The 22,339-nt window shown below is 47.0% G+C and overlaps 1 pseudogene; it reads right to left on the bottom strand.

The window, feature by feature from the left end:
• Positions 1–401: 401 nt before the first annotated feature.
• On the bottom strand, positions 402–1,201 carry LOC123940053 (annotated as a pseudogene).
• Between the last annotated feature and the right edge of the window lie 21,138 nt (positions 1,202–22,339).

The following is a 22,339-nucleotide window of genomic DNA, read 5'->3' as shown; positions in this document are numbered from 1 at the left end:
GTGTAACCCTGCTGACACCTTGATTTCAGCCTCCAGAACTGTGAGAGACTACATTTCTGTTGTTTTAAGACAAGTTTGTGGCAATTTGTTATAGAAGCTGTAGAAAACTAGCACAATGGGTAATAGGCAGGGGGAGAAAGAAGGGATTTTTTTCCTTTGAAAGAGAACTTACTACTTTTTTTTAAAAAAAGATTTATTTATTTGAGAGAGCGGGGGAAAGGCAGAGGGAGAGGGAGCAAATCTCAAGCAGACTCCCCAGTGAGCTCGAAGCCCGGCACAAGGCTTGACACCAGGACCCTGAGATCAAGACCTGAATGGAGATCAAGAGTTGGATGTTTAACCACCGGAGCCACCCAGGCGCCCTTGTTACTTTTATAGACAGAAAATTGAACAGCGTATACTTAACTCAGTTTGGCGGCCAGTTCTTTGGCCTTTGCTTTTTCCAGTTTGGCGAAGTGAACCACCCACTTTGGACCCCAATACTGTCTCCCTGGGGATGGCGGATCTCATCATATCTGTCACTGTCATTGGTCCCGACAGCTTCCACCTGCTTAGCCAGAGCTCATTTATCTTCCGAATTAACCTGTGTGAAGGCGACAGTGGTACAGGTCCTCCTGGGGACAAGATGCCCCAGCCTGGCCTTCCCCCTGATAATGCAGTAGGGGACCCTGATCTTACAACACAGGGCAGACAGGAAGACAATGAACTCAGGGGGACCGACATCATGTGCAATCACCACCGGCTGAGTTGTCTTGTTTTCCACTAAGGTGGTGACAGTATTAATCCCAGCTTGGAGGACAGGTGGCTTCATAGTGGGGACATCCCCTTTGCCCGCAACTTCCTCCTCAGCCCCGAACAACAGTCTCTGCTTCTCCTCTTGCTGCGTCCCTCCTCTTTGTCTGTGGGCCGCTTAGGCAGCTGAGTAGCTGTTTGGTGGCCCAAGGCCTACGTGAGTTTGTTCATCACTGGAGGTACTTCGAGATTTGCTAGAGAATAGCCCTTTGCCTCTGCAGCCAGATGTAGTGGGGCCATTTGACAGAGCGGATGAGGTCCCTTCTGGACTGGAGGTCCTGTCCGCTGCTAAAATTCTTGGCCTCTTCTCAAATGGGATTGACGCTTTCTTGGCCTCCTGCTTCTTCAAAGTAGCAGGGGCTGGGGCCACCTTCATCTCCTTTGCCTTCTTGCCTTTTGGCATCTTGGATGGTTGGAGGAGAGAGAAGGAAATTATTTTTTAGCTGCATCCTCAAGGAAGCTAGAACCTTCTGTTGAGTCACTGTGCAAGGAGTCTGGGAGCTGGCAAAGAGGCACAACCTCCTGCGGCAAGCTGCATCCTAAGATGGCCATGACCTCCACTCCCCGGGGTTTCTCCTGTGGCTGTTACGGCTCATGGCACAGAGATTTTGCAGCTGTAGTTAAGATTACTAATCGGCTGATTTCGGAACAGATTATCCCTGTGGCTCCAACCTAGTCACATAAGCCCTGTGAATGCAGAGAGTCTTCTCCAACAGGTAACAGAAAGGAACAGGGAAGGGAAGGGAAGGGGAAGGTAAGAACATCATTGGGATGCACTCCAGCTGGCCTGGAAGAAAGCAAACATCTACAATGGGAGCCCTTGCTAGAGAAGGTGGGCTCTAGCTGCTGAGAGATGTGACAGTAAGGGAAAACAGAGACCTTACGCCCAGAGCCATAAGGAAGCAGACTCTGCCCACAGTTAGTGAAAAGAGAACCGTGAGGCCCCGAGGAGGACCACAGCCTCAGCCCACACCTTGATTTGACCTTGTGATACTTGGAACTAGCAAAAATCCAGACACTCTGTGCCAGACTTATGTGTCTGATCTACAGACCCATAAGCTAGTAAGTGGGAGTTGTTTCAAGCTGCTGGGTGTGTGGTAATTTGTTACACAGCAAAAGTAACCAATACACACCCCCAATTGCAGAACTGACCTGGATGGGAAGAGAAGCTGCAGGTATGAGAGAGTTCTCTCCAGGGTCCTGCCCTACTCGTTCCCCACCTTCCTCCATCACCAGGGTACACATACCTCTGTGTGCTGGGACTATAAATGATCTTTTGAAGCCCAGGACACACGTCTATCATCTGATCTGTCCACATTAATCCTGAAGGAGTCAGGTTCTCAGCCTAGCAGATCCTGTAGGCAGGTGCTAAAATCATGGGATACAGAGAATGAACTTGCCAGTTCCCAAATGGAATCCCATTTGGTGTCCCCTCATGGTGTCCATGAGCACGTGCACACACACACACACACACACACACACACACACACTTGCAGATCTAAATGTTACCATATATTTTGCCCATTTTCAAGAGGAAGAAACTACAGATTTTCACCACTCTACCCAAGAAGAAGGAAACCACCCTAGACTCAACTCTGAGCGTAAATATCATCTCTCCACACCCACTCCAGCCCCCCTCATTTCCTTTAAGTCTCTGGAAGGTGCTATGCCATTCCCTGGGCTAGGGCATTTTGATTTTCACAAGCTTTCCATCTGCCTGAGGTAGTCTTTCCTCCACTCTTCTAATGCCTGAGTCCATCCTTAAGGTTTCAACTTAAATACAATTCCCCCAAAGCTCCTTTCTCTGACTCCCCAGTCTAACGTGTCCCCCAGTTCCTGCTCTTCCCTTCCTTGGCACTTTGTCACATTCTGTGACTATATTGACTTCTCTGTCTGCTTGCTGGGTCACTAGAATATAGCTTTATATATTATTCAGCACTCCCTTGGTAGCAAGTAACAGAAATCCTCTCTGGCTTGATTAAACTACAGAAGACCAGTAGCTTGTAGGATTCAAAGACGACACGGCCTCTGCAAGGACAGGAACGATGGATACTGTAGACCTTCTCAGCCCTTCTCCCACAGTTCCAGCCACTTCAGAAATGTGGCTACCACCACTCATGTTGCAGATTCCTAGGAGAGGGCTTCTGGTAGGTCACGTTGGGTTGAGTTTCTGCTCTCAGACATCACTGCAAGTGCCATTGATGGGCCCAGTGTGAGAACAAGAAAGCACAATCTGTTACTTTGTTATTAGGAGGGAGGAGGGATGAGATGGATGGCTTTCAGCAGCATACCGGCTTTACCACTTTGTCTGAATCTGGACTGTGGGAAAGGCTCTGGACTGAGCAGTGCTACTGTGTCTGTGGGTCAGGCTTTCTTAGCCTTCTTGCAGGTCTTTCAGTCTTTGGATAGTACATGTCTCCAGCAGGTGTTACCACAATCGAGAGGCTTTATTGTCCTGTGCCTTGATGCTACAGATGAAGTATTTGTGTCTCCCCCAAATTCATATGAAACCAAATCCGCAGTGTGATAATATTAGGAATTGGGGCCTTTAGGAGGTGGTTAGTGCCCTTATAGAGGAGGCCTCCTTCTGCTATGTGAGGACACGATGAGAAGGGACCTGCCAATGAGCCAACAAGTGCCTCTCACTAGGCAATGATGAATCTGTCATGACCTTGATCTTGGACTTCCCAGTCTCCAGAGCTGTGAGAAACAAATTTCTACGGTTGATAAGTCACTCAGTCCACGATATTTTGTTACAGCTGCCCAAACACATAGACAGAGATTGGTACTGAGAAGTGGAATGCTGCTCTAACAAACACCTCAAATGTGAAGGTGGCTTTGGAGCCAGGTGATGGGCAGAGGGTGGAGAAATTTGGAGATGTGTGCTAGAAAAACCTACACTGTTGGTGAATGAAGCTTTAAGGGCAATTCTGATAAGAGCTCAGAAAGAAAAGAGAGCCAGAGATGAAGCCTCCGTCTTTCTAGAGAACACTTGAGTGATCTTGAACAGAATGTTCATGGAAATATGCAGGTTAAAGGCCATTCCGATGAGGTCTCTGATGGAGATAAGGAACACGTTACTGGACAGTGGTGGAAAGGCCATTCTTGTAATCAAGAGGCAAAGGACTTGGCTGAATTGCGCTCAGGCTCTAGTGTTTCATGGAAGGTAGAACTTGCAAGCGATGAACTTGGATATTTAGCTGAAGCTATTCTTTTCTTTCTTTTTTTTTTTTAAAGATTTTATTTATTTATTTGAGAGATAGAGATCACAAGTAGGCAGAGAGGCAGGCAGAGAGAGAGAGAGAGGAGGAAGCAGGCTCCCCACTGAGCAGAGAGCCCGATGCGGGGCTCGATCCCAGGACCCTGGGACCATGACCTGAGCCGAAGACAGAGGCCTTAAGCCACTGAGCCACCCAGGCGCCCCTTAGCTGAAGCTATTTCTAAGCCAACTGTTGAATAGCCTGTGTTCTCCTGACAGCTCATAGTTAAATTCAAGAAGACAGAAATGACTTTAAGATGGGATTTTTCATCAAAAAGGAAGCAGAACTTAAAGATTTGGAAAATTCTCAGCCTATTTACTTTGTAAAAAATGAGGCAGGGTGTTGGGCAGAGAACACTAAGGGTGTGGCCTAACCACATTTGATAGGAGACTATATGAATCAGCCACCTCATCAGAAGCCTGGAGCTATTGTCCAAGACAATGGAAGAACAACCATTTAAGGGAACTCGGGAAGTCATCAGAGTGGTTAGAAAAATGGGACTTCTAGTGCCTGCTGGACCTCTGTCTTCCCATCAGCAGCTCTGCTTCCCACACTTAGGGTAGGAGCTGATGGAGGAGGGAAGATGTCAATGTTTCTGAGCCCTTGTGGACCCAGGGCACTGTGGCCACCCCTCCAGAGGGAACCAGCAGACTTTGCCGGTGTCTGAGTGGCATTATTTTTCCAGAAGCTGTGGGGGCATGGCTGCTGCCCCCCAGATTTCAAAGGATGCCCAGGTACAAAGCTGGGAGAAGGGTCATTAGGCTAAGCTATAGGGACAGGAGCTCCTGGGATCTTGAGGGGTCCAACTCCTGTCTTGCAAAGATGCAAGGGGTTGGTGGGGGCAGGACCTCCACCCCAGTGGGTCCTGAAGGGGAGACGTCTGCCCCAGTGGGCCTGGAGGGCAAAATATCAAGCCACAGAGGCTTACTCTCATGCCTTGGAATTTTTTTTTGAAGATTTTATTTATTTGTTTATTTGACAGAGAGAGAGCGCGCGAGAGAGTGAGAGAGCACACGCAACAAGCAGAGGGAGAGAGAAAAGCAGACTCTTGCGGAGCAGAGAGTCTGACTCGGGACTTGATCCCAGGACCCCGAGATCATGACCTGAGCTAAAGGCAGACGCCCAACCGACTGAGTCATCCAGGTGCCCCTCATGCCTTAGGATTTAATGTTGTTCGCCCCACTGGTTTTTGGACTTACTTGGAACATGTCATTCCTTCCTTCTTTTGTATTTCTCTCTTTGAAATGGGAATGTCTATCTTGTAACTGCCCACCATTGTATTTTGGAAGCACATAACTTGTTTGATTTCATAGGTGCATAGCTGGAGAGGAATTGCCTGAGGACAAATTGGGACTTACGTCTCCCCTGTATCTGTCTGGATGGTATTTACCTGAGACTCTGGACTTTGACTTTGGAGATGATACTGGAACAAGTTACGGCTTTGGAGGCCATTGGGATGGAATGAATGTATTTCACGTGCCAAAAGAATATGACGTTAAGGCCGTGGAGCAGAATGTCATAGCGTATTTGTGAACATCAGTCTACAGTATTTTGTTCTAGACTAAGGCAACAGATGAACCAGATACCATACGCTAGCTCAGCATGGATGATCCCCAGAGCTGGATGGGATCCATATGGAACCTTGACAAGATAGCAGGTTGTAGTGAGAAAAACTGGGCTCTGGTGAGACCTCTGAGTAGGAATCCAGCCTTAACCACTGTGACTTGGTCCAGTCATTTAGCCTGAGCCCTGATTTCCACGTCTATAAAATGGGTATAATTATACATACTTGTGAGCACATTGCTTTAAATGGCTGGCTTCTAAAGCCTTTTAGGGATTCCTTTCTACAATATCACATTATTTTCTGCATACCACCTAACACCATGAGAAATTATTTTGTGTATACATTTATACTTTTATCTCCCCACCAGAATGACAGGTCTAGGAGAACAGGAACTTATTTGAATTATTCGAGGCTGTATTTTCAGTGCCTGGGACATCATAGCTGCTCAGTAAATATCTATTGAATAAATGAATCACAAATGAATAAATGGGGACCCAAAATGGAAACAGAAGAGAATGCAACGGGGATTTTTTCTGGCCTCTTATGTGGAGGGATGGGACAGCTCCAGCAAAGAGGCTGCACCCTATAAGCCACATTTTCTGTGTTCCTGTTATTCTATTTGTTTTCCTTTTGTTGTCCCCATGGCCATAGTCATTCTTTTTAAACATTCCCACTGTGTCTCAGCAATGCCACAGGGTAATAAAAGAAAGGCTGAGGGTCAGAGGGCCTCCTATCTCTGAAGATGCCAGGACCCTGGTGACAACAGTGAATGAGCCAGGAATCCCACTGGAGGTGCACCCTCTGTCCTGAGTCAACTTGGGAGCTCCCAGGTGGTTTATCTGAAGAAAGTAGCCATTTCCTCAGTACTTCCGTACACGTCTGAGGATCAGGGGCACCTGGGTGGCTCAGTCATTAAGTGCCGCCTTCAGCTCAGGTCATGATCCCAGTGCCATGGCGGGCTCCCTGCTAGCTCTGCCCGAGCTCTCTCTCTCTGTCATAAATACATAAAATCTTAAAAAAAAAAACAACAACCAAGTCTGAGAATCAAACAACATAATATATATATATAAAGGTCTCCCAGAAAGGACCTGACACATAGTGGGTCCCACATGCATGTCTGAAACAGAAATGACCCTAAAATTCCATGATCCCAGCTCCCTAGATACTTTTCCTTCAGAAATTTCTAAACATCACCACTGAGTGATAAACTGTAGTTTCTCAGAATTACTGCCAGCTCCCGCCCCTGGCATTTCCTCTTTCTCAAGGAAAACAAAACAAAACAAACGGTCCCTTCTTTCTCAACATTGTAGCAACTCTGCTGTGGCAGAGGAAATGTAAATTGCCCAGGGAGCAGCCAATCTGAGATGTCATCTCACGGTTCTCCTGTAAAGAAGTTAAACAAACAATGGAATGCCTGACCCCTTATTCTGAAGTTTTTCCACCTGCTTTGTAATTAAACACCCGTTTATGGCCCTGGGGGAAGCGAGGGTGAGCCAGGAGCTTTGAGACGCTGCAGTCGGTTTTCCAGCAAACTTCTTTGTGGTCCTGGCAAGATTCCTCTGAAGAGTCAGGGCACCCCACCCATTGTTCCTGAGGCTCTGGGGAGACCCAGACTGATTCCTGCCTGGGAGAACGAGGACGCTGCCCAGACAGCTCACGGGGGGGGGGGGCAAAAGGACAGTCTCCTGAGCAAATGCAACTTAGAGAGATGGGTCACCTTTTAGCCCTGGGGCTTTAGAATTATTTCTGAGTTTTTTTTTTCTTTTTTTAACCTTTTAAAATATTTCAGACTGTTTGATCTTGACAAAGCTCCTGAAGGGCTCCGCTGGGAAATCTCAAATTCTAAGATTTCAGAAATCCAAGGAAGCTGGGGGTGGGAGGCTCGTGACCTTCGGCAGATTTCACTGGTTGGACCTCCTCTCTGTGGGAGCCGGGAGGGGGGGAAGCTGCTTTAACCCCTCGGTGAAATGGGAATAATAGTACACAGTCCTCAGTAGAATGAGGACTGACTTCTTGGAACAGTGCCCGGCACATGGTATCATTCAAAAACACTTCTTGGGGCTCCTGGGTGGCTCAGTGGGTTAAAGCCTCTGCCTTAGGCTCAGGTCATGATCCCAGGGTCCTTGGATAGAGCCCCACATCAGGCTCTCTGCTCAGCAGGGAGCCTACTTCCCCCTCTCCATCTGCCTGCCTCTGCCTACTTGTGATCTCTGTCAAATAAATAAATAAAATCTTAAAACCAAAACAAAACAAAACACTTCTTCCTCCCTTTTCCCTTTCCTCTGTTTTGCAGAGGGCTATCTTCCGTGACTGAGTAGGAAATACATGAATATGACTTTTAAAAAATTAAACTCACGCATGGAGTACAGTGAAAAGAAACTCTCCCTCCTATCACTAACCCTCTTTCCCCTCTCAGAGAATGTCAGTTTCTTGCACACCCATCCAGATGGTCAATAGAGACAGGCATTTGTATTTGCGTGCACTTTTAAAAAGACAAATCGTAGCACACATCACGTCTTAAAAAAAAAATTACAGCTCTGTGGAGATATAATTCACATACCATACAAGTCACCCATTTAAAGTGTGCCTTCCTTTCCCATGGATCTCATAGTTCCACATCAGCATGATTACATCTGGCTCATTCTTTTATATGACTGCAATTCATTCCACTGTATGGATGTACCATGATTTTATTTATTCCCATACTGCCAGGCATTATGGTCGCCGCCAGCGCTCCCATAATAATGAATACCCTTGGACTTAGGTCCAAATATCTCTCTGAAGTTTATCTTCTGGTCCCTCCCTCTTTCCTGGGAGATCAGATCTGTCCTTTTGTTACATCGGTATCATCCCTCACAAACCAACACACTCGTGACGCTTGCAAAATAGAGCTCCACATTGTTCTGTTGCTTTTGGCCTATGGTTTGAATATATACTGGGTAACATGTTATTATTAATTATTATCACTACTATTGTTGACACTGAGCATTATGTCAGTGGCTTGGCAGGAAAGCAACAGGGAAAAATTTGGGGATATTTGTGGCTTCGCTTCAATAGAACACTATTTGCTAATTGTCGAGCTTGGGTTTGGGAAGAGATAATCATGGGCCCATCCTGCAGGTTGTAAAGCCCATTTCTCTCCACTTCCAATACTTCTACACTTAGAGATGAACATACATGGGTTTGCATGAAGCTCATCCTTAGTTACGGGAACAGTTCTTCTAGACAACCCTGGGCTGCAATGAAGACTCCTGAGAACCCGTCTGACAAGGGACTGGGGCAGTTTTCAATCTGGTTTAGAATATCAACAGGAAATACTTGCAAATTTTTGCCACATGCCCGGCGTGACTCTAAGCTCCCTACACATACTAACTCAGTTGGTCCTCACAACAAGCCCAGAACTGTTACTGTCCCAGTCACCCCATATTACAGAGGAAGAAACTGAGGCATACAGAGGCTCTACAACTTGTCCAAGGTCTTCCAGCTAGTGAGGTAGGAAACCAGCATTTGCCTGGGAGTTGAGCTACCATACCTCATTAAAGAGATGGCAGGAGCGTTTTATTTCGTGGCTAAGTAACGTCGCACGAGAGAACCAGGCCCCGGGCACAATGAGGGGCACACAGAAGACACAAGATAGATTATAACAAACGTTCTTGTATTATTCCCAAGAGCCGCATTCTCCCGCTCCTTGTTAAATTCTTCATCAGAGGTGTATTCTCTTGAGACTTAAAGGCTTTGAGGGGTCTCTAATGAAACACGCCTGGGGAAAAAAGAAGGATCCCTGGTGGGAATGAGTTCCCTGAAGGGAGCCAGGCCCGAGGCGGAATTTCTGCTGTGCAACCTGCTAGCTGTGCGCCTTGGGCAACTGTCTTCATCTTCAGTAAGCTTCAGTTTTCTAACCTGAGAAAGGGGGATACTAAGCGTGCTGCGGAGGCCTCGTGGACTGCTGAGAACGTTGAATAATGACCTTGAAGCCCTCAGCACAGGGCCTGGATCAGGGAGGCCGTGGAGAGGGGTGGTGAACACATGAACCCTAGAGTCTCAGTGCCTGGTTTCAACACCTGCCTCGATGGTTCACCAGCGCAGCCAAGTCGGGCCAACTGCCACAGCTCAGTGCCTCCTCTGTAGAATGGGGCTCCTGATGGGACCTCCATGAGGACACTGCAACAGCGGAATGAGATACATCTGCAGGGTTCCTGCCAGTACCCAGGAGAGTCAGGCGTGGCTATCTTCCCTGTCTGGATTTTGTTTTCAATGCTTGCGTCAGTCATGGTGCTCCAGAGAGACATTTTATGACCCACTGTAGTAGTTGGCTTGGACTGCCTAACAAAATACCACAGACTGGGAGGTAAGACTGGGAGGCTTCAGCAACAGAAATTCATTTCTCACAGTCTGAGGTTGGAAGTCCAAGATCAAGGTGTTGGCAGGTTTGATTTCTTCAGACGCCTCTCTCCTTGGCTTGACGGTGGTGACCTTCACCTTACGTCGTCTTTCCTCTGTGTGACCACGTCCCAACTCTGTGTCCTCAGCAACTCTTACAAAGACAGTGAACAGACTGGATCAGCGACTACCCTAACGTCCTTATTTTAGCGAATCGTTTTTTGTTTTGTTTTGTTTTGTTTTGAAGACCAGGTCTCCGAGAAGCAGTCACATTCCAGGGTCCTTAGTGGTGAAGGCTTCAGCATGTGACTTTGGGAGGGACACAATTCGGTCCATAACAATGGTGTAACATCAACTCAAAAGGGCTGCTTCGAAGATTAAAGAAAGGAGGCACAGGACAGGTTTGTGCCCGGAGTCTGCACACAGCAGGCACTCCAGAAATGCTCCTTTCTTTCTGTCCTCTTGCAAACCTTTCAAAATTGTGACAAAGGATGAGTTTAGTCCTCAGCTGGGAGAACCATTAGAAGGGAATTTGGAGAATTGGCGGTAATCCTTGCCAGCTAGAAAAGAGAAATCTCCCTTTTCGGGGCTTGCCAAATGTAGTGGTTCTCAAACTCGAACTCACATCTGAATCCCTCCGGAGGGCTTCTTAACACCCACATCGGGGAGTCAGTAAGTCTTAGACCGAGGATGGGCATTTCCAACAAATTCCCAGGGGATGCTGCTGATAGGGGTTGGGGGGATAACACTTTGAGAGCCACAAGCCTAGAATATTCCTTGTGCATCAGAAGCTATGGATTACTAAGAATGGGTGGGGAGAAGGAAGGGGAGCTTCCAGGCAATAATGCTTTACCTAGGCGTCCTGCACTGCATTCTGAGATGTCCCTCGTGATGACCCGCACTCTATGCCCTATGTCTCCACTGTCCCCCAACAAAGATTTTCCAAGCACTTTGCAAGAAGTTAGCCTGGCTCAGCTCCTGTGCCCTCCTTTGCTGTCTTGGTCCCTTCCTCCACCTGGTCCCTGCTGGCTGCACCCCCCACCCCCAAGTCAGCCAGCTACGCTCCCCAGGCCACTCCAGGCTTAAGGAGAAGACAGGTTCACAGGGAGGAGCTGGCCCTTTCACAAAGCAACAGCTCCCGCAGGAGGGAACAAAGCCCGGGCCTCTAGAAATGTCAGCTTTTTCCACAGAGTCGACTGGATGATGTGAGAAGGGAAGGATTTTCTCCTTCTCATTTAAGTAGTTTTTATATGTCTAAAGATGTTTTATGGAAACAGAAATTGTACCTGATAAAGTGGCAGCATTAATCCATTTGATGTGTTTAAGGGAAGCATTTTCACAGCAACAGATCATGTTAATGTAGTGCTGATGGATAAGAAATGGCAGAGGATGATTGCAAAAGATCTTTTTTAACACGATGAGAAAAAAGAGTGACTTCTCGTTTTATTTTTCCCTGAGAATAAGTGTATCTTTAATCCTAATAGTATTTGCTGAAATAGAGTTTTGGCTAAAACCCAAAGGGAGCTTTCAGAGCTGGGCAATTTCTTTTTACATCTGCTTCACTGGCTCAGCCATCAGACAAGCAATTCCGTTCAATAAACATTTATTGAGCTCCTACTGTGTGTCAGGCATTCGACTGCCTTCTAAGGAGCTCACAGGTGAGACCGGAATCCAACAGATGGCAATGATGTGTGACAGCTGGGCAAATTCCCCCCTTCTACTTTCAATTCATTAATTGTTTTATTAAATAAATCGTTACTGAGGGCTCTGGTCTCCATCATGCTCCACAATAAGGAAGCACACGGTCAACTTGACTCATACTAAAACCTTGACGATTTTTATATATTTATTTATTTATATTTTAAGATTTTATTTATTTATTTGACGGAGATCACAAGTAGGCAGAGAGGCAGGCAGAGAGAGGAAGAGAAACAGGCTCCCTGCTGAGCAGAGAGCCCGATCATGACCTGAGCCGAAGGCAGAGGCTTAAAACACTGAGCCACTCAGGTATCCCAATTTTTATATTTTTAAAGGCACGTCTGTCCCCATGAGGTTCCTGAGCATCATCTTCACTGAAGGAAGCACAGAATTACGTTTTCAAAGGTCTTCTGGACGCACGTTCAAGTTTAAGGGGGGGCTCTGGCTTAGAATACTCGGACGCATTTTGATTCCTTTTTTTGTTTTTTTAAGCAACAAGTTGTTTTTTACTCTCATCCATCATGGGTGGTTTGGACAGAAAAACAGGCTGAGGCCAAGCTGACCTAGAAGGGACAAGGGTGCCCTTCAGGAGAGGACTCTCAAATCTGGACTTGCGGTCACGTGTAAAAGCAGGGTTAGGGCTCTGATTTATCAGGTTACACCAAGAAACGCTGAAAAGCAGCAGCAGAATGAGAGAAGAGGGGGAGTGAATGAGAAGAGAAAGGGGAGAGTGGAGAGGAAGAGGGGCCAAAGAAAGGTCGCAGTGGAAATAGTCTGTTTCATCTTCCTTTGGGACTGAACTCCATATTGACAGAAAAGACACCTTCTAGAGACACAGCCCCCAAAGGTTGGGGTTCAATGGTCTACCCTTCATCATGGGGTACATGCATATCCATGTCCAGTGAAAAATTGTTTCTAATCTTTTAAGTAATCCTTACACCCAACATGGGGCTCTAACTTATGACCCTGAGATCAAGAGTCAGTCACATTCTCCATTGATGGAGCCAGCCAGCCATCCTTTTCCTTTTTTTTTTTTTTTTTAAGATTTATTTATTTGAGAGAGAGAGAACTGAGAGAGAGAGAGAGCATGAAAGGGGGGAGAGTGAGAAGCAGGCTCCCCGTGGAGCAGGGAGCCAGATGTGGGGCTTGATCCCGGGACCCTGGGATCGTGACCTGAACCGAAGGCAGAGGCTCAACAGACCAAGCCACCCAGGTGCCCCAACCCTTTTCCAATCTTTATGAAACAAATTCATTATTTTTGAATGAGCACTGGGGGCTTTTGAGAGTTACCAGACAGAAAGGACATGTTCAGTTAAGAAAGTCTGTTGAATCATCCTTTCATTTTCTAGTGACACTTCAGTTACACCAGGAGCCTCGGCCAGAGCTACTGTCCGGTGTTTTGCAAAGAAAAGATTGCTATCCTGAAGACCCAGAAAAGCTCTGGGCCTCCTCCCTAAGGTATGCATAGGGTGGGTGGCTCCTTCCCCTTTTCCTCTTCCTTTAGTCATTTGCAGCCCCACACGACCCCCACCCCACCCAAGTGCTAGGTTATTTGGTTATTTGCTTCTATTTTGTGAGTAGTTATGTTGCTCGATGCTGTGGGCAGACTGGGTGAGATTCGTGGGGAACATGGAACTGCCAGCTAGGGTGTTCTCCTCAGTGGGCTACTGGGTTGGGAGTGGCCAAGCGGCTGACCATTGCAGAGGGAGCCCAAGCCAGGTGCGCACAGAATCCAGGAGTCTGGATGGAGCAGGTGAAGGCGGCGGGGGCTGGGGTAGAGGCCCCGGTGTCCTAGAGGAAGCAGCGGGAAGAACGGGAGGGTTTGCTCAAGGCTAGAGATCGGTTTTGCTTTTCAGGATCTTCTGCTTGTGTTTTAGAGACTGGCTCAGAGGGAGGCCATTCAGGAGGAGGAAGTCCGGGAGAGGTTTGGAGAGACTGTTCGAGATGGAATGGGCTACCATCCTCAGGAACGCTGTATTTTTCAAAGGACATCAAAGCCAAAGTGACGCTCCACACACAGAGAGGAGTCCCTCATGATGGAATCCTGTGCACCTGGGGAGACCTTTGCCAGCCTGGCTGCCCTTCCAGCTCCTGAAACCACGCTGGAGACCGCTGCTTCCATTGGGAAGAGCAGCCGTGAGGAAAGAGGTGGGGGACATCGGTTAGGAGTGGAGACTGGGAGGCGGGGCTAAGAGAAGTGTGGACCGCGACCCTGGGAGCGTCTTGGGCAGCGGTGCCCAGCCCACCACACACCGGACTCGCTCGCGGAATGCCTGATGCCAACACCTCAGCCCAGACCAACTAGATGAACACTTCTAGGACAGAGCTGGGCATCAGCATTTTTCACGTTTCCATGAGGATTCCGATGGGTCGCCAAGGTCGAGAACCACTGCCCTCAACCCGTGATCCTCAAAGTGCGGTCCGTGGACCAGCAACGTTGCCATCACTGGGAGCTGTCAGCCCCTCCTTCTCCTGCTGCATCAGAATCTGTACTTTACCGAGATCCCGTTACCAAGCATGACGACTATCACTGGAATCACTTGGGGAGCTTTCAAGAGAACATCTCTGTCCCAGCTCTACAGATTCTGATGTGTTGGGTTTGGCATGTGGGCTGGGCAGCTGGATTTTTTAAACCTCCCCAGATGATTCCTAAATGCTGCCGGGCTGGAGAAGTGGTATGAAGTCCAGCTGTTCTACCGGTGTTCTCCGTGGCCTCGAAATGAAGGGAGGAGGCTAGGACTCCTTAAACATGGACCCTTATAACAAAATGCAAAGTTAATTTCAAAAAGTTATGAAGAGTTTAAAATACTTGAATGGGATCTGTGTCCTTCGCAGCAAACCAGTTCTGGAATTAAAATTCCGGAGGAGGCAGAGCAGCGCGAATATTCAGTTGGAAATACGTTCCACTCTGCTTGCCATGTATGAGCCCATTCAAGGCACGCAGCCTTAGGTGCCTACGTGAGTGTATCTGTGCAATGGGCTTGGCAGCAAATGATCAGCAAAGGAGGCCATGGTGCAGGCAGCCTCCGAAATGGCCCCGGGGGGGTCTCACTTTCTTTCAGCCTGGTTTCCTCCCCTGTTGCTCCCGCTGGCCCTGGTGACCAATTTCTAATGGAGAGAACATGGCAGAGTGATGGGGTATCAGTCCTGAGGTTAGGTGACAAGAAGACTGACTTCCATCTCTGCTTCTCAGAGTCCCCATTGGGAGGAAAGCAAGCTTCCATGTTGTGAGTGGTCTCGTGGGAGGCCCACTGGGGCAAGGAACAGATATGTCTGGGCAACAGCAAGGTCCTGAGTCATATGGTGAGCTGGGCCATGGCCCCTCCCCAGTCATGCCTGGAGGGGACTGCAGCTGTGTGAGAGAGCTTGAGTCCCTTGTGTGACCTAAATTCAAAAGCCACACAGCATCACTTCCACTGGGTCCCATGGCTGGGAGCAGACTGGAAGTCATGAGGTCAAGGGGAGGGAAACAGATTCTATGTCTCAATGGAAGGTGTGTCGGTGTTATTTTAAGAGTATTTGGGGTGGGGGGGCGCCTGGGTGGCTCAGTGGGTTAAGCCGCTGCCTTCGGCTCAGGTCATGATCTCAGGGTCCTGGGATCGAGTCCCGCATCGGGCTCTCTGCTTGGCAGGGAGCCTGCTTCCCTCTCTCTCTCTCTCTCTGCCTGCCTCTCTATCTACCTGTGATCTCTCTCTGTCAAATAAATAAAATCTTCAAAAAAAAAAAAAAGTATTTGGGGTGGGGTATATATGTGTGTCTCTTTATGTATACTTACGTGTATAAATATATGTGTATACATACACACACACGTATATATCACTGCACTGCTCTAACCCCCCTGTGGAACCCTTCGGATTATGTACGATCTGGGTCTGTGCTCGAGACGAACAGTTCCCGAAGAGCAGCCCCTTCCACCAGCACTGATCAGTTCTGATCAGAGCCTTTCTTATATTTACCTAAGTTTAGCCATCTTTGCAAAATGCATTCCGTCACCAAGTATTAGTGCTCCTATTATCACTACCATCATCATCCTCACCGGTGGAGCCACATTCCCACCACTGGGGCCCGGGGAGGGATGAGGAACAGGATTCCTGGCATCGGCCTTCGGAGAAAGACAGATCTGGGTTGGAATCTCAGGACGACCCCAGACAGACACTGGTTCAACCTTATTAACAGTAATCTCTTGGAGTCTGTTTCCTGATTTGTAAACATGGGGATTAGAATACCTACCAGTGGGATTGTTGTAAGCATGCAGAGACCTTATGAAGCCTCTAGTTAATGATCAGAGTAAAATAATGGCAGGGTCAGTTAGGAAATGCCCTTCCTTTGACCAAGCTGGGAGGAGAGCTTGGGCCAAACAGTACCGGCTCTGCCAGAGGCTGCCAGGGAAATGCCTGAAGCCTCTTGGGGCCCGGGCTAACTGTGAGTCTAAAGGGTTAAGGTCTGAATTCAGAAGCAAAGGGCGGAGGGGCAGGCCAGGCAGGAGGTGGGCTGGGGCTGGGCACTATTAGCATGCAGCTGGTAAATGCTGCCCACTGATCCAGGCTCAGCTGTTACTCCTCCCTGAGCCAAAGGAGAAGGTTGAAAAACAGCGGGCAGAACTGTTGGTGGAAGGGGTCTCTCTGTGGGAGCTGTTCCATCTCGCACAGCCCTGATTTAAATCCGAGGAGGAGCCCCTGGAGGGGGTTTGTGAGCCATGCAATGCTAATTCACTCCATTGTTGTACTCTGTTGTCAACATTAGAGTCCCTCTAGGACTGGAGCGCTTCTTTCTCTGGCGAAAATTTTAAATCTTGCTCCTGTGTACAAAATTGGGCAGAAGGGCCTCTAAGTAGAGACTGAAGAATTTTCTGGGTGAAGATGTGGGTGGAGATTGGTTTCAGTCAAGTGAGAAGTTGATAACGCACGGTAACCAGAATCTTCTTCCAATTTTTCATTCTATTTAGACCACTTTTCAGCTTCCTCAATTAACTTATATTTTCATGGCTATGGCTTTTTTTTTTTTTTTCTTTTTTAAAGAAAGAGAGTCGGGGGGGGGGGAAAGAAACCAATGAACTAAACCTTGAGAGAATGGAAGCCACGTGAAGGGGCTGATTAGCTTATGCCAAATTCCCTGCAAAAGCAATTCCAGAAAATTCAAGTTCTCTCTGCCAAATGCCTGGGCTGTCTGGGAGCCAAGAAGGAAAGGAGGGACCAGATGTGAGAAATCTTGGCAGGGAGCCCTAGTTGGTTGGGCAGAACCAATTTTCCCAACTTGATCTGATCCCAGAGAGGATCGGGTGATTCAAAAGCTAGTCAGGAAGACAATTGTTCCCAGGGCCTTCTGGGTTACTCATAACTCAGGCCCTGCCTCAGCAGGCTGGATGCGCTCCAGGCAGAGAGGGAATGAGAGGCTCAGGGTGAGCCCGCAGAACTGGCCGCCCAGCCAGGGGCAAACCCAGAGCCCACTCTAGACAACAGGGCTCGTGGGATCTGGATTTCTGTCCACACGGCAAAAGATGTGTGCGTTTTATGAGGCTGGTGGTGATCCCTCTCCCTACCTCCCAAGGCTATGAGGGAGCCCATGCATTCCAATAAGTGACTGGCATCCTAAAGTTCCTGACCAGGACAGCGGGGAGTTTATTGTGCGTAGGAAATCAGAGCACAGCCAGGGTATCTCTGTGATAATGGGTGACAGTGAGACGCTTTAGACCTGTGCTGTACAGAATGGTAGCCACCAGCCACAAGTAGTATTTGAGCCCCTCAATTATGGCTAGTCCCAGTGGACACTCGCCAGATTCCAAACACTTAGTATGAAAAAACAATATTGGTACATGTGAAAATGATGTATTTTTGGATATACTAGCTTAATTATTAAAAACAATTTTGGGGGCGCCTGGGTGGCTCAGTGGGTTGAGCCGCTGCCTTCGGCTCAGGTCATGATCTCGGGGTCCTGGGATCGAGTCCCGCATCGGGCTCTCCGCTCAGCGGTGAGCCTGCTTCCCTTCCTCTCTCTCTGCCTGCCTCTCTTGTGATTTCTCTCTGTCAAATAAATAAATCTTAAACAACAACAAAAAACAACAACAACAAAAAAACCCAATTTTGTTTTTCTTTCCTGTTTTTAATGTGGCTACTAGAAAAGTTAAAATTATGTATGTGACTCAGACCTGTGGCTCGTGTTTTGTTTTCTTGGAAGCACTCACTGCTTTAGATGCATTCAAGTCTCATCTGTCCGAAGGCAGAGCCATGAAGAACACGGGCTCTGGACCCTGACTGTTTAGACTGAAATCCCCCCATCTGCCATTATCTGGCTGCAAGATTTGGTTAAGTCACATCAAGTCCCCATGCTTCAGTTTCCCCATGTCTAGAGTGGGGCTACTGCTAGTAGAGAGGCAGGTGAAGCTTTAATAAAACAGACCCGAAGCACAAGGAACAGCGTGTGGCAAACAGTAAGCATTTAACACACGGTTGACTTAGTATCTACTCTTCAAAGTTTCTCACAACACCGAGAGGCAGACAGGGCGGGGTGGGGGAGAGTGGGGCACGAGAGTGTTGCTCTTGGTATCCATCTTCAACCCACTGGTCCCTCCACACCCACTAGTGAGAAGAAGCACCCTCCTCACACTGATTTCAAATTTGGAAACCGCAGTTAGAGAGGCTGACTTTCTTAGTAAGACAGAAAAAGTCAGCCAACTCAGAAGGGACACTTGAAGTTCTGCCTTGAAACGGGAAGGCGTGGGTTCAGGTGCAAAGAAGAATCTCTGACTCAATAGCAGAAGACCTGGTCTAACTCCTGCTCTTTGACCCCAAGGAGATGCTTAACCTTTCTGGGCCTCAGATTTCTCACCTGTACACAAAGCTTTCTGGGAACCATTCCAGGTCTCTTATATCAGTTAGAGAGTCGACAAGGTGTTCATGAGCACCTACTATGTACCTGTCAGCGTGGGAACACCAAGGATTCCGTACGGAGCTTCCAGTCCAACAGGGAAGACATGTAGCAATTAATGACATAGATGCAATTTAAATAATGTATATATACCAAAAAAAATGGGAGAGAAAAATATACAAAGCTGGGTAGGGTCATACCAGCTAAGAGTCCTAACTAAGTTGGAAGAATCAGAGAGGGCTTTTTTGCTTACGTTGAGACACCATGTGAATAGCCGGGGGGGGGGGGGGGTGGGGGGAAGCTTTGCAAGCAAAGGGAATAGAATGAGCCTAGGCCCTGAGGTGCCAGAGATGGTGAGAGAGATTAGGCAGGGAGGACACAAGAAGTGTGTAAGTGTGTCAGGTAATTTTGTGTGTCAACTTGGTTAGGCTAGGACGGCCAGTTTACGTGGTCAAACACTAGTAGAGAAGTTGCTGTGAGAGAATTTGTACATATGATTAACATTTACAATCAGTAGAGCCTGAGTCAAGCAGATTGCCCTCCATAATGTAGGTGAGCCTCAGCCAATCAGCTGAAGGCCTTAAGAGCAAAAACTGAGGTTTTTCTAGAAGAAAAAACTTTGGTCTCAAAACCTTTGCATAGAAATCCCGTTGACAGGACCATGCTCACTCAGAAAGCTCTAGAGAAGAATCCAGTGCATGCCTTTACTTTAGTTTCTGGAATTGCTGACAATCCTTTCATTCCTTAGCTGGTATACGTATCACTCCAGTCCCTACTGCTGTTGTCATATGGCATTCTCCCTGTCTCATCTGTACTTAGAAGGACACCAGTCATATTGGGTTAGGGTTCATTCTACTTCAGCATCTTAACTGGCTTATACCTGTAAGGACTCTACTTCCAAATAAAATCCCATTCACATGCACTAGGGGTAAGAACTTAAACATATCTTTTTGGGGCACACAATTTAGTCCACCACAAAACTTCTCAACTTTTTAGGTAAAATCATACCCTGTATTTAAGGACTCATTTACCATTCTCTAGAAATCACTGTGTAAAAACAACAGAAATACAATCATTTAGGGACTCGAAACATCATATAACTTACTCAACTCAACAATGTCTAAAAGATGGACTCCTGGGGTGCTTGGGTGGTTCAATTGGTTAAGCATCTGCCTTCAGCTCAGGTCATGATCTCGGGGTCCTGGGATCAAGCCCCGCATTGTGGGGGGAGGGTCCCTGCTTAGCAGGGAGTCTGCTTCTCCCTCTCCCTCTGCTCCTACCCCCTCCTCATGCTCTCATGCTCTCTGTCTGTAATACATAAAAATCTTAAAAAAAAAAGGTGGACTTCTGATAAAAATTGTAATTGATCCCTATTTTAGCTGAAATTCACTTTAATGAATATCAAAACGAAGCCTTTGCAATTTTAGTCTGTCACTGAGCAAACTATCCTCTTGTTTCTGAATCATCAGCATTATAAGTGACTCAATGTGGCACCAGCCAGGTCTGGGGTTGCTAATTAGCCTGGACCCGTGTTCACTGTAATCCCCACAAGGCCTTGGCTGGAAACTAAACAATAGAAAGATGCCTCAAAGTTTCCTTCTGTTCTTAAGATGGAGCGAAAGTTTTATCTATTTATTCCTGGGTGGTATGTACTCTGCTTTTAGCTCTCCTTATGGCCCTAAGGTCGTCTATCTGAGGAGGAGATTTTTACTGTCTTTTAAAAACTTATCTTCAGGGGCGCCTGGGTGGCTCAGTGGGTTAAGCCGCTGCCTTCAGCTCAGGTCATGATCTCGGGGTCCTGGGATCGAGTCCCACATCGGGCTCTCTGCTCAGCGGAGAGCCTGCTTCCCTTCCTCTCTCTCTGCCTGCCTCTCTTGTGATTTCTCTCTGTCAAATAAATAAATCTTAAAAAAAAAAAAAAAAACTTATCTTCAGTCTACTGGAACAATTTTATTAGAGTGTAAGAAAAAGTTTTCTCTTTCTATATCACAAGCCAAGTTTGTTTTTGGTTGGTGTTAACCTAAATACTTTGTATAAAATTATCTCACATAATCCTCACAATGACTGTCGATTGGCTATCAGTATGAGCCACATTTATAGATAGGAAACGGAGTTAGAGGAGTGATTTGCTGTTGGTCACTCGGCCAGTGAGTGGTAAAACTAGCATTTGAACACAGGCCTACAGGACTTTATTCCTGACCTAATCATTTGACTTTACTACCTCTTCCTCTATGCCCAAGGTCTCAACTGGTGGCTCACCAACCTAGCCCACTCAGTAGAGGAGTTTAGGGCAGTGGATTTTTTTTTTTTATTTGAATAATTTTTGGCAAGCTTTTTACCTTCTAGTTCATTTTTTAAAAGATTTTTAAGGGTGCCTGAATGGCTCAGTCAGTTAAGCATCTAATTTGATTTCAGCTCATGTCATGATCTCATGGGTTGTGAGATCAAGCCTGAGTTGGGGGTCTGTGCTCAACAGGGAGTCTGCTTGAAGAAGATTTTCTTCCTGCGTTCCTTCCCCCACTCCTGCTCTCAGGTTCTTTTGTTTTTTAAGTAAATCTTCAAAAAAAAAAAAAAGATTTCTAAAGTAATCTCCACACCCAGTGTGGGGCTTGAACTCACAACCTTGAGATCGAGAGGCCCATGCTCTACCCACTGAGGCAGCCCCTTCTGATCATTCTAATTCCTATTTTCTCACACTGCTACTTTATTCATTTATGCTTCACTCAGGAATGTATCTGATTTTGCCTCTGTCCACTCCTATATGCTAATGCAAGAGTTTAATGTTTTTCTCCTGTTTATTTCAAGTTCTTGTTGAATGTGAAGCACTACATATTTCCGCTTGCATTCTGTAATTTGTGACAACTATCATCACTATAGTTACAGCCACTCCTGATTTATAGATATGTTCACTGATGAGAAGGTATTTTCATTTGGTCACAGATGCCATGCCTGTTTTTATCTGAATAATCTGTCATAGAACCATCTACTTATCTAGCTAGATTTTAAAGGACAGGACAGGAACTTGGGGGGATGTCTAGCCAATGTTTGGATTAAGTAGCTAGTGTCCCACAAGTGGGACTTTTACATACAAAAATACATTACCTGTGGGGCACCTGGGTGGCTCAGTGGGTAGAGCATGGGTAGAGCTCTGCCTTAGACTCAGGTCATGGTCCCAGGGTCCTGGGATTGAGCCCCGCATCAGCCTCTCCGCTCAGTGGGGAGCTTGCTTCCTCCTCTTTCTCTGCCTGCCTCTCTGCCTTCTTGTGATCTCTGTCAAATAAATAAATAAAATCTTAAAAATAAATAAAATCTTAAAAATCTTAAAAAAAAAATACATTACCTGTGAAACTGAATAAAAGGAAACCTCATTTAGAGTGGATCCAGGAGGCCAGAAAGGGGGACTCTCATGCCCCACCCCAAGTCCTCAACTGCGGACCAGGCAGGGAGAGAAGGACCTTGCATTCCCCACAAGAAGCCGGTCTATACTTCACTACTCCAGCAGGAGGAACAAAGGTTTTCTCCCAGCCTGGCAATAGTCCAGCTAATGAGAGACTGTCACAAGTCAACCAATGAAAAGCCACTAGACTTAGAACTCCCTGTTCACTTCAGGGGACTTTTTTTTTTTTTTTTTGGGTAAGAGGCTTTCCCAATACCCTCCTTCTTCTATAAAAGAACATTCCTCTCCTTTGCTTACTAGACTTGCCTTTGGTTTTGTCTTAATTTGCATGTCCCAAAAGGAATTCTCTGCTATTTCCAAATAAACACATTTTTTTTTAAAGAT

This window comes from Meles meles, chromosome 4 (assembly GCF_922984935.1).
Source record: "Meles meles chromosome 4, mMelMel3.1 paternal haplotype, whole genome shotgun sequence".
NCBI lineage: Eukaryota > Metazoa > Chordata > Mammalia > Carnivora > Mustelidae > Meles > Meles meles.
Note: the sequence above shows the minus strand (reverse complement) of the source record. Positions and strands in the feature narration are given on the sequence as shown.